The sequence below is a fragment of the Gossypium arboreum genome, chromosome 6, assembly GCF_025698485.1.
Source record: "Gossypium arboreum isolate Shixiya-1 chromosome 6, ASM2569848v2, whole genome shotgun sequence".
NCBI classification, from domain to species: Eukaryota; Viridiplantae; Streptophyta; class Magnoliopsida; order Malvales; family Malvaceae; genus Gossypium; species Gossypium arboreum.
This window is the reverse complement of record NC_069075.1, coordinates 18,837,893-18,850,810: the sequence shown is the minus strand read 5'-3', so window position 1 is coordinate 18,850,810 and position 12,918 is coordinate 18,837,893. Positions and strand designations below refer to the sequence as shown.

At 31.9% G+C, this 12,918-nt stretch overlaps 1 long non-coding RNA gene across 1 annotated transcript; it reads left to right on the top strand.

Annotated features, from left to right (window-relative positions):
• The first annotated feature begins 11,794 nt into the window (after positions 1-11,794).
• On the top strand, positions 11,795-12,179 carry LOC128294002 (uncharacterized). Its single transcript, XR_008284169.1, has 3 exons — positions 11,795-11,847; positions 11,928-12,020; positions 12,098-12,179. It is a non-coding gene; the product is annotated as an uncharacterized LOC128294002 (long non-coding RNA).
• The last annotated feature ends 739 nt before the right edge of the window (positions 12,180-12,918 follow it).

Genomic DNA, 12,918 nt, shown 5'->3' with positions numbered 1-12,918 from the left:
TGGTAAAACGCCGCTACAAATCCCATAACCCCTAAACCTTAAAAAGAATCATAAACACTAATCTCTAACCTCTAAAACAATAATTATTAAAATTTATGATTATACAATATATTAAATATTTTCTTATATAATCATAAAAGAGATAGTATTGAATTTAAAATATTGAATTAATTATCATTATAGTTTAAGGTTTATGGTTTAAGATATATGGTTTAAGCAGGTTTAATTATGATCGTTAACTATGGTTTAAGGTTTAGGAGTTAACTAGTATTTGAAGGTTTATGATGAATTCGGGGTTTATGGATTATGATTTAGGGTTTAAAGGTTAGGGTTAAAGTTTAGAATGGGACAATTATTAACTTCTTAAGAGATAATTTCCTTTCCAGATTCTTACTTGGGATGCTATTAAGAATGGGTGATTTTGAATGTGGAATTAGCATTTGTTGAACTATGTATATATTCCAAGCTTATATAACATAGAAATATCTTACAGAGTGGACATTATAACTAGAGTGTTCCAATAGAGAATTAATTGTTTTATTAAAGTTATGTAACTTTGTATAAATAATAATGCTATTGTGTATTTTTAATTATCTATTTTTTGTTTAAATATATTTAGATTAAATAGAATGTCTGAAATAAAATATGTTAAAAATTAAGTTTAGGTTAAGAGTTTAAGGAAATGATACTATTAGCTAGAAATTAATCAAGAACATTTGGATTTTACTAAGATTCATGTTATTTTGTATATACGTACTCATAATATTATTTAATATAAGAATATAAACATATATATATATATATATGTGTGTGTGTGTGTGTTTTTAATTTGTACTACACTAACATTGGCCACACAAATTCCTAAAAATATGTTTATTATGGTTTAGGGTTAACAGTTTTTTAGAGTACTTTATAGTTTGGGCTTTATGGTCTAGGAGTTATGGTTGGTTTAGGGGTTACCGAATGGTTTTGGGGTTTAAAGTTTGGGGTGAGGGGTTTTGTGTTTGTGGTCTAAGGTTTAGGGTTTAGAGTACCAGGTTTAGGGTTTTAAATTTAGAGTATAATTTTGGATTTTAATTTAAAAGATAAATGTATATAAGATAAATATATATAAATTATTATTTTAAAATACATATAAATATATATATGAAAAGTGGTTTAGTGTGTAATTGTGTACATGAACTGTAATTTGATCTAGATCTTGTAAAATATTTACACGTTATTGATATAATAAACAACATCATGTTTTTATTTAATTAATTTATATGCATACATAATATGTATTTTAAAATGTGTATTAAATCAAAATTAAAGTTTCAACTATAGTTAGGGTTTTAGGGTTTATATATAATTTAAAAGAAATTCTAAATATATAGTTTTAAATTTTGATCAATTTCTATAAAATATTCAGTATTAGCGGCGTTTATACATAAAAGCGCGCAAAAGATAGAAAATAGCGGCGTTTTTTAGAAAACGCATACAAAATTCATTATACATTAGAGTAAAAGCGCGTCGTTTCCTCTGAATAGTAGTGGCTTTAGCGGCGTTTCTATAATAAACGCCACAACGCGTATTAGAACGGCGTCGTTTTATAGTGTAGATAAAATAGGTGTTACTGGCGCTTCGCTGAAAACGCCGCAAAAGGTTTTATTAGCGACGCGTTGCTGAAAACGCCACAAATTTTTCTTATTTGAAACGGCATCGTTTTTTCTCTCCTGAGGTTTATGCCCTTTACCCGAAATCAGTTTCATTTTTTTGCTAAGTCATTTTCCCCCATCTCGTCTTCCTTCCCCAAATCCCTAAAACAAACACCTCTTTCTTTTTCCCCAAATCATCCCCTAATTCCCTAAACCCGAAATCCCTAACATTTTCCCCAAGTCCCCTTTTTTTCCCTTAATCTGTTCCCCCATTCCCGAAATCCCTTACTATTTTCCCTTTCCTCTCGTCGACGGTCAGATGCTTCATGGGTTTGAAATGGTTAGTTTTTTAGTCCCCTTTAGATTAATGTGTAGTTACTGTATTACTTGGCTTTTATTTTTTTTTGGAATTAAGCTTAATTGACTAAACTTGCTATTTTGAACAACCACTTCCTTACTTGATATGTAGTGTATGCTGGAATTTTCTTACGTCTTCTTCTCTTGTAGACTTTTCTGTCATTCGTGTAATTAAATGTTATTCATGGAGAACTTGCAACTCGTTTTTAGCACATAACCTCTGCTCTGATTTGTTCAGTTGCTTTAGTAGTCTGGGAGTGATTATGTTCTGGCCATGTTGCTTTGGCTTTTAATTATATCCTCCAATGGCAGCACTGGAAAACTTTTCCTTTATTTCCAAACATATTGCTCTTTATCTCTCTCCTTCCAATAAAGCATCCAAAAACGTTGACCCACCACGGATCTGCTGCTTTTTCTTGACCCTTTCAAAATCCATTCCATTCAATTCAATTCCTCCCAATTCTTTGTAAGTTTTTTAATCGTTACATTCGATTTTTTTCTGAGAGATCTTCAAAAAGTTTCAAGCTTCTTAAGCATTTCTTTGATCTAGAATGGATAGTAATTATTCATTATACCCAAAGGCTCATTTGTAGAATTACAAATGCATAATGAACACCACGACTTTAGATCCCAACAAAATCGCTCCTCTCGATGATGGGAACCGTAAATCATCCCAAGGTTATTGATGATTTTGATGATCTTAATGATGATGATGATGTTGATATTGATGTTGATGTTGATCTCGGTGATTATACCCTTGTTTTAAGTAAACCCAATACCGGTCCGGTGTTTCGGTGTTTTTTTAATCGAACCACCACAATTATTGGTGCTGGAATCATGGCTTTACCGCTACTATGAAGGTTCTAGGGCTTGTTTTAGGATTCTCGATCGCTGGTTAGGACCGGTTCGGTTCAGTAATGTCCGGGTGATGTTATGTCCGGTTCGATTCGTCATATTGGGGTTCTCGATCGGTGGTTAGGACTGGTTTTGGGGATCATAGGAAGTTATTGGTTTTGGTTGTTATGGTTGTTTTCTTGCTCCACTTTGCGTGTTAGATAGGATTGATTCATTGAGCATGACTTGGTACGCTTGGTAGCTCTCATTGTTGTTTTCGTTGTGGTTTGCTTTGTTGTTGCATTCATTAAGCTTATTGAAGGGAAGATAGAGGCTCCAAGGAGGAGCCAGATTTTGGATCGAAAATGGCAATTTTGGATTTACTAGTAGTTATCCTATTATGACTAATGCATATGTTTGCCATTTCAATGTTCAACCTATATACAATGAGCTCGAAGGTGATGTTTTGACCAATTTTGATAGGAATCAGAATTCGTTTTAGCACTTGCTTTGAATTATATTTGCTCTTCATTTGGTTCGGTTTTCCTGTTATTCACTTTTCTCTCTGACAAGCTGTGGATAACTTGGTGTTTGAGGATCAGCTCCTCTCACGGAGAGTAAAACAAGGTCTTTGGCATTAATATAATATTGTTAGTGCTTATATATATTGGATCTACTATGATCCCAAATATATAGACAGCTTTCAAATTTACTGGAGCAACAACAACTTACTGTCTTTTAATATGTATACAATGTAACTTACTGTCTTTTAATGGTATTGAGCTTGGTCCTATTTCTCCTGTTAATGTTATACCAAATTGCTGGCTATTTTTTTTAATCATTTTATTTGTTTATTCCCACCTGTTATTATGCAATATAATTAATATTATACCAATCATTAAATGTTGTTTATTTTTAGAACTCATTTGATTGTTTTGTCGACCAGAAACAGACTTTTGTTCTTCAAATGCAATGAGTAGGGAAGTCTCTCGACATTATTAGAGATCAATCCCAAGCATCTCTAAATAAACCCTCAAGAAAACATTTCCATTTCAATCAAGGTAACATGTTTTTCCTAACATTTATGTTTCTTTCAACATGTTTTTCCTTTTATGTTTTCAATGTTTAATTAACATTTAATTACATTCCTAAATTTTTAATGTTTTTCCTAATATTTAATTAACATTTTAATTACACTCCTAAATTTTTAAGCTTATTTCATCCACTCTTTTTTGTGTTTTGTCTCGATTTGGCTTCCTTCGTTAAGTTTCCTGTAGAAGCTTACTTATCTTTTATTTTCAAGAAACAGATTTAGGTAATGGAAGATGTATGCCTGTGTGTTTGTGTCTCTATATATGTATGTATTTCGTACTAGATGAAAGCTTTATTCCAGTTTTGAAATATAAACCAAGTTTTGCATACATTGATCAATTTCTGGTTCTTTTCCTTTGAATACATGGTTCTCTTGATACTAAATACTCAGGTACTTTCTGCATATTCTGTGATTCTTATTAGATAAGTTATATATCAATGATTATGTTAGTTTCCATCAAGGCCTCTGTAAACATAAAGTTGGTATTCGGTTAGGAGAAGTTAATGTTTATGAGTTTTGTGGAGTATGATTCTGCACATGCAAAGTTGGTTTGTTTCAATCTGTGCATTTTCATGTTTACATAATAATGGTGATTCCATTTTGGTTATTTAGATGTTCTTTTGGTCTGTTTTCATGTTTCTATCCAACTTATGTGTTTAGTGTGGACTTAGATTGATTTAAGAGTTTAATGCTGTCTTGTTGCTCACGTTTTATATAATAAAATTGTTATATTTTGTTTGAAAATGCTTTTCAATTTCTAATTATAAAATGAGATGTCGATTGAAGGTAATAAATGCTATGGTGAAGGAAGAAAATGGCACTGATAATGGTATTTAGAATGGCAAGCTTATATTGGATATAGTAAATTGCAGCAAGACTCAATATATTATGATGTTTTTCATGGTCATTGGCAAATTCCAGTTGATTGGGGTTGAATCAGTTGATTTTAATATTTAATATTTAATATTTTTAAATGTCTTTAAAAGTTATAACTAATTTTTATCAAAATAGTATTAATTATTATTTGAAGTATGAATAAGTATGAATAAGAACACGTGATAATCGGTGTCTTCTTGAGTAGTTCTGTCATCACATCCTTAAGTTTCCTTTGTCCCATTGATGATAAGTGTGCTTTCTATACTGATGCAGTTTTGCCGATTTTCTTTGGTGTACAGACTTCATTTATCGCTTCTGCTCCTCCTGCAAGTATTGGTTCAACTGAAGCTGCCATTTAATCTTCGAATTAAAATTTGGTACTGATATAGATAAAGTTTTTATATTTGCTTAAACTGAAATATATTTGGTGCTACTCTTATAATCTTACATCTGTTCTAGGTACTATCGAGCACCTGAAATAATATTTGGTGCAACTAAATACACCACAGCCATTGACATTTGTTCTAGGTACGTCTGAGCCGTTTAGTTGCTAAATTTTTTTCCTTATTTCTATGCATTTTCACTTTAAATTACTTAACAAATATTACTTTTTGGACTCCAGCCTCTGTTTGCTGGTGAGAGTGGAGTAGACCAGGTACGTTTTATTAAGGTACGTTTTAAATATTTTAAAGATTCAAAGTATATAGGTTGAAACCCGACCTTATAGTATTAATTATTTGAAGTATGAATAAGTATGAATTAATTTTATTACCATATATGTAGCTTGCTTGTCCATTATAATTACAACAATAGTGACCTTCTCTCCAACCTTATTTTAAATATTTTAAAGATTCAAAGTATATAGGTTTGGAAACTTGACGGGTTGCCTTATATCGAGTGCAAGATATAATGGATCCTCCTAGGTGTAACAACGCCACGTATGATGAATCTTAAAAATTCAAAAGAATTGAAAAAGTTCTATCGCTATTGAATATTTATATAACCTTAATTTATTTTCAATTTACTTATAAAAATTAAACTACGATTCTTTCTTGATATTATTATATTCAAATTACTACTTTGTTATATTAAACATGTTTGATTTTAATATCTAATATTTTTAAATGTCTTTAAAAGTTATAACTAATTTTATCAAAATAGTATTATTAATTATTATTTGAAGTATGAATAAGTATGAATAAGTTTTTATATTTTGGTTCAACTTAAGTATTATTTGATTCAACTTAAGTATGAATTAATTTTATTACCATATATGTAGCTTGCTTGTCCATTCCTTATTTTAAATATTTTAAAGATTCAAAGTATATAGGCTGGAAACCTGACGGGTTGCCTTATATCGAGCTGCAAGATATAATGGATCCTCCCTAGGTGTAACAACGCCACGTATGATGAATCTTAAAAAATTCAAAAAGAATTGAAAAAAGTTCTATCGCTATTGAATATTTATATAACCTTAATTTATTTCCAATTTACTTATAAAAATTAAACTACGATTCTTTCTTGATATTATTATATTCAAATTACTACTTTGTTATATTAAACATGTTTGATTTTAATATTTAATATTTTTAAATGTCTTTAAAAGTTATAACTAATTTTTATCAAAATAGTATTATTAATTATTATTTGAAGTATGAATAAGTATGAATAAGTTTTTATATTTTGGTTCAACTTAAGTATTATTTGATTCAACTTAAGTATGAATTAATTTTATTACCATATATGTAGCTTGCTTGTCCATTCCTTATTTTAAATATTTTAAAGATTCAAAGTATATAGGTTGGAAACTTTGACGGGTTGCCTTATATTGAGTGCAAGATATAATGGATCCTCCTAGGTGTAACAACGCCACGTATGATGAATCTTAAAAATTCAAAAGAATTGAAAAAGTTCTATCACTATTGAATATTTATATAACCTTAATTTATTTCCAATTTACTTATAAAAATTAAACTACGATTCTTTCTTGATATTATTATATTCAAATTACTATTTTGTTATATTAAACATGTTTGATTTTAATATTTAATATTTTTAAATGTCTTTAAAATTTTGTTATATTAATAAGATTTCCAAAAAGTTCTATGGAGCTTATAAATAATTCTATTGACCTTAAAAAGAATTAAAAATTTTAACGATTGAATGGCCAATTATAAATTATTTTATCAACATAACATTATTGATCATTGTTTAAATATATTATAACTAATTTTTATCAAAATAGTATTAATATTGATCATTACTTAAATAAATTACATAACTCACATAACGTACATAACAACTTACATAACTTAACTAATACATGTAGTTTAATCTAATAATTTCCTTAAAAGCATATAGTTTAAAAGTTCAAATTTCATAACTTACATAATCTACATAACTTACATAAAACATAAATATATATCATATCAAGACTTACATAATAAACAACTTACTCGTGAAACTTATTGCCAACTTTAGACTTCAACAACTACGAAATGGATAGGACTTGGATGAATTTCTCAAGGGCAAGCAACGAGTATCAAAATGGAGTGCAATCTTTTTTAGATTTTGCATTTCACAATTCAAGCCAAGATAATATGATTCTTTGCCCGTGTAAGAAGTGTGGCAATATCTATTGGCATTATCGTGAAGTTGTCTCTGAACATCTAATTGTTGATGGCTTCATTCGGGGTATAAAAATGGATTTTCCATGGAGAGTGTACAACTAGTGGAGCCTCTTCGACGATTAATCCGGGTTATCCTTATAGTGGTTACCGTCAGCATGTTAGAGAAGATGACATGGAAGGTATGATGCGGGATGCATTTAATATGCGGAGTGAAAGTTTCCAATCATTTCCACCAAACTATGTTGCATCTGATGATTATAATATCGGTGGGAATACTTTTATGGAAACGAGAAGAAGTGTACCGGATGAACAACCGAATGAAAAAGCGGCGAAGTTCTACACGTTACTTGGTGAAATGAATGAAGAACTTTATGAGGGATCAAAATTTTCGAAAATGTCTTTCTATATTCGCCTTTTCCACTTAAAATGTTTGGGAGGGTGGACCGGAAACTCTTTGACAATGCTGTTAGAGCTTTTGAGAGAAATGTTCCCATTTGCAAAAATCCCTCAATCATGTAAAGACATGAAGAAAGTGATAAAAGATTTGGGCCTTGGGTACAACAAAATTCATAGTTGCCCAAATGATTGCATGTTGTATTGGGGTGATCAGAGAAATCAACAGTCTTGTCATGTTTGCGGTAAATCTCGTTGGATGAATAGAGATGTAGAAGATGTTAATGAGGATGAATATGGGCCACAGTCAAGAAGGAAGCCGAACAAGATTTTGCGATATTTCCCACTAATCCCAAGGCTTCAAAGGCTATTCATGTCGTCAAAGACAGCTGAGTTTATGACATGGCATCATGATCAACGAATGGATGATGGATTATTAAGGCATCCTGCAGATTCTTTTGCATGGAAATCATTTGACAATAAATTTCCAAGCTTTGCAAGTGATCCTAGGAGTGTAAGGCTCGGGTTAGCATCTGACGGATTTAATCCTTTCAAAATCATGAGCACCTCGTACAGTACTTGGCCTGTGGTCATTATTCCTTATAATTTGCCTCCATGGCTCTGCATAAAGCAATCTTCTTTGATATTATCTATGATTATCCCCGGAGAGAAAGGCCTTGGAAATGATATTGACATATATCTGCAGCCACTTATTGAAGAGTTAAAACAATTATGGGAGGGTTTAAGATGTATGATGTATTGAGAAAGGAGAACTTTTACCTACGTGCTGCTTTGATGTGGACAATTAATGATTTCCCGGCATATGCGAATTTATCGGGTTGGAGTATCAAAGGACGTTATGCTTGTCCTTGTTGTGCTGCTCAAACGTGTTCACAGTGGTTATATAATGGGAAGAAGTTCTGCTATATGGGGCATCGTCGGTGGTTAGATGAAAATAATAGATAGAGATTTCAGAAGGCTTTATTTGACTGATCTTGAAGAGTTGAAAAAGCTCTGAAAGCGACCATTGGATCTGAAATCTTATTCATGTTAAAAGATATGGATTTCGATTCACGGAAGTGAATCAACCATCTAACAGCAAACAAATAGACGATCGAGGGATGAATCTGATGATGAATCTGACGAGGAGGATGACCCTAATGAGGCGGACTTGTGGAAGAAAAGAAGTGTTTTTTTTAGTTGCCTTATTGGGAGCATCACATATTACTCCACAATCTTGATGTGATGCACATTGAGAAGAATGTCTGCAAGAATATCATCCGGACAATTTTAAACATCGATGGTAAATCAAAAGATAATCTTCAAAGTCGACTTGATTTAGTTCACATGGGAATTAGGCGTGATCTTCATCCCCAAGTACTTCCTAATGGAAAATATTGGTTGCCGCCTACAATTTTTGCAATGTCAAAGGAAGAGAAAGAAATGTTCTGCACGGTGTTGAAGGATATAAAGGTTCCGGATGCGTATTCATCAAATATATCTCGATGTGTAAGTCTTAAAGATCAAAGACTATATTCATTAAAATCACATGACTATCACATCCTGATGCAAGATCTACTTCCAGTTGCTTTACGGTGCTGTATGTCAAAGAAGGTAACGTCCTGTATAATTGAGCTGTCCAATATAATGAAAGCAATTTGTGGCAAAGTTCTGAATGTTGAAGAACTTGAAAAAGTACAAGATCGAGCCGCTTTGACATTATGCAATTTAGAGAAGATCTTTCCACCTTCCTTCTTCTCTATTATGGTGCACCTTGTCATTCATCTCCCTCATGAAGCAATAATTGGTGGGCCGATTTTCTATCGTTGGATGTATCCAATTGAAAGGTGCTAATTTATTTCAAAGGCATTCACCTTTATACCTATAGTTACCAGTTTTGATAATGTTGTATATGGTGTTTAGGTTCCTAAGCAAATTGAAGTCTTATTGCCGTAACAAGCGTTATCCGGAAGGATCAATTGCTGAAGGCTACTTGGCAGAGGAGTGTCTGACATTCTGTTCTAGATATTTAGATGTTGAAACAAGATTGAATAGACCAAGTAGAAATGCCGGACTCAATGATCCTAACTTGGACAAAACTTATTTATTTCAAAGTTATGAAGAACCAATCGGCAAAGTTGAAATTGTAGAATTAGATGACCGATCTTGGATACAAGCGCATAGATATGTTCTTTTCCACCACGATGCACTTGAACAATTACGCAAGTAAGTTCTAGAATATGATAAATATTCTTCTTTTTTTGATTTGTTTATTTTTAACGAATTAAACATGTGTTTAACATAGTGAGTACAAACAAATCTTAAGATCTCGCCCACGCCACGAAGATTACAACATCGCGAGATTAATAGGTTATTCGCAGAATCTTTTCATGAATGGTTAAGCCAAACGGTATGCAACTCAACATTTTGTTGACAAATAATAATGTTTTCTCATAACATTTATAATTACTCAATTTACTTTCGATTCAATAGGTTTGGAGTGGGAATATCTTTAATGACGAAGTTAAATGGCTTTCCCAAGGTCCGAATCGAGTAGTAAAAAGATATAGTGGCTTCATCATGAATGGATTCAGATTTCATACCAAATATCGCGAGAGATTGAGGAGAACTCAAAATTGTGGAGTAGTTGTTAATTCTTTAATTACAAGTTACGCTAGTGCTAGGGACAGTACTCCTGTCGAGGGAAATGTGGAGTATTATGGACTTCTAACCGACATTATTGAGTTGGATTATTATGGAAAATGGAAAGTTGTCTTATTTCTATGTGAATGGGCTGATGCTAATATTGCTCGCGGAATTAAAAATGATCAGTTTGGTTTTACAATGGTGAATTTCTCTCGATTAATTCACACTGGAGAACATTTGATAGACGAGCCGTATGTATTTTCTTCTCAAGTTAAACAAGTTTTTTACTCCGAAAGATCCAATTGATGAGGGTTGGTACGTTGTACTCCGAAACACCCCTAGAGACTTGTTTGACATGGGGAATGGAAGTAGAGATGACATAGGTGAAAGATCAGAAACTTTGCCTTTTCCAGAACAAGACTTAGATGAAATTATCCCTAGTACTAGTACACAATTTCAATGGGTTCGTCAGGATGTAGACGAAGATATTTACGATTTATGATGTAGTAAGATTTTATGATTTTTATTTATATGTAATGTTACAATATTAACATTGGTCATGTTATATAATTTAACTATTTTATATTTACTATTGTTGTTATTTCTTACTAAAATTTTATCTATTTTATGTGTTGCGGAAAAATGCCTAGAAGAAGATTAAGAGATCTTAGTATTGTATGAATACTACAAATTCGGAAGAAGTAAGTCTTGAACAATGAGACAGTTGTTGGATCTTCAAGTGTGCGAGACACTTGACGAGTCTGTGGAAATTCAAAGTAATGTTAAGTTTATTTTACAAATTGTATTAAATTTTATTACTGATTTATTTTAAATTTCAATATAGTAATAATTTATTATTTTTCAGCTGAAAATGGTGGGATGCTTGAGAGGTGAGGACGTCGCTCCTAACAGATTTATATAACTTAAATTCATCGAGCGTGTCAAAGTAACTAGAAACGACCATGAGCAAACTGTTGGATAAGAAGCTCGACTTTTAGCGGGCTATTTGGGCATTATAGCACGAAATGCCAATATGTTGCCCATCAACTACTTAATCATGGCATAACATGCCCGATAGCAATAAAATCAAGCTCTCTCTAATATTAAGGTAACAAAACGTTAATGTAATTATAATACTTTTGTTTAAGTTTCATTTATATTTACTTCCTAAACTTGTGTTTTTAGGATAGGTTTGCTTTAGAGGTCTCGATGCCTATATCAAGAAGGCATTGGGTAAAAATGGAGAGACAATAAAAGCATTTTGAAAAAGAATATTTTAAAAACCCATAAGCCTCAAGAAAAATTGCAAAATGTCCCACCGGAATGCTTTGAGTACCAATGGGAAGATGCGGTTCGATTTTGGAATTCGAAGAAAGGAGAGGTATTATGTACTTGCAAACTCTTATAAATTTTTCGGTTTATAGTATTTACTATATACGTAATAATAATTTCATTATGTAGGACCGTGAGCGAGTTGGAACAAGCAGCAGGCAAAAACAAAAATTTACGCACACGGCAGGGTCGAAAAGTTTTGCTTGTGTAGCTCAGGCCGAGGTACTATGGATTTATTAAATCTATCAAGTATTAATAACTTTTTACTATTAAATAATATTTTTACTACTATATTGTAGGAAGCCTCGTCTGGTCAAAAAGTTGGACGCCTTCAACTTTTTGACATTACGCACAGGAAAAAAGATGGAACTCCGATGTCATCCGAAATTGCAGAATTATGGTATATTTACTTAATAAAATTGATTCATTATAAATATTTATAATATTTAATTATAATGTTTTAATTAAATGCTTTTTATTAGTGTAATTTAAATAATGTTATGTTGTATTCCTTTTATTGTATATTTCGTTTCTAACTCTTTAACCGATTTATTAGGAGAAACTAAAAGATAAGAAGGCGCGTATGAAGCGCATTGCTTGATCGATAGTTCTGTTAATTTTGAGGATATTGATAATGAATTATTAATGAAGTTTTGGGTCTGAAAGGTATGGTCGGGTTAGATTTCAAGGATCCGTGTTAACTTGACCCAATATTTTGGATCCACCTCGCACCAATACATGCCTTCCGGAGTCAAAGTCAAGTCAAGTTCACGGTTAAAAGATCGATAGTTCAGATACAACCTAGCACAGATGAGCAAATTTCTCAACTTAGAGCGGAGGCGGCGAGGGAGGCAGAGCGAGCAGAAATACAATGAACTCCAAGACTGACTTGATCTATGATGACTATGTTCCACCAATTTCAAAATCCGCCATCATAGACATGTTTTCTTGTAACTTTTAACATTATTTTAAGAATATTTTGAATATTCATTTCCAATTTATATAATATATTTTTCGTATAATTTTGTATTATTTAAATTTGCGTGTTTTGGTTGGGTTGGATTTCATGGTATATTTGTTGTTTTTTATTGAATTTCTTGCAGGAGGGTTGGATATAGGT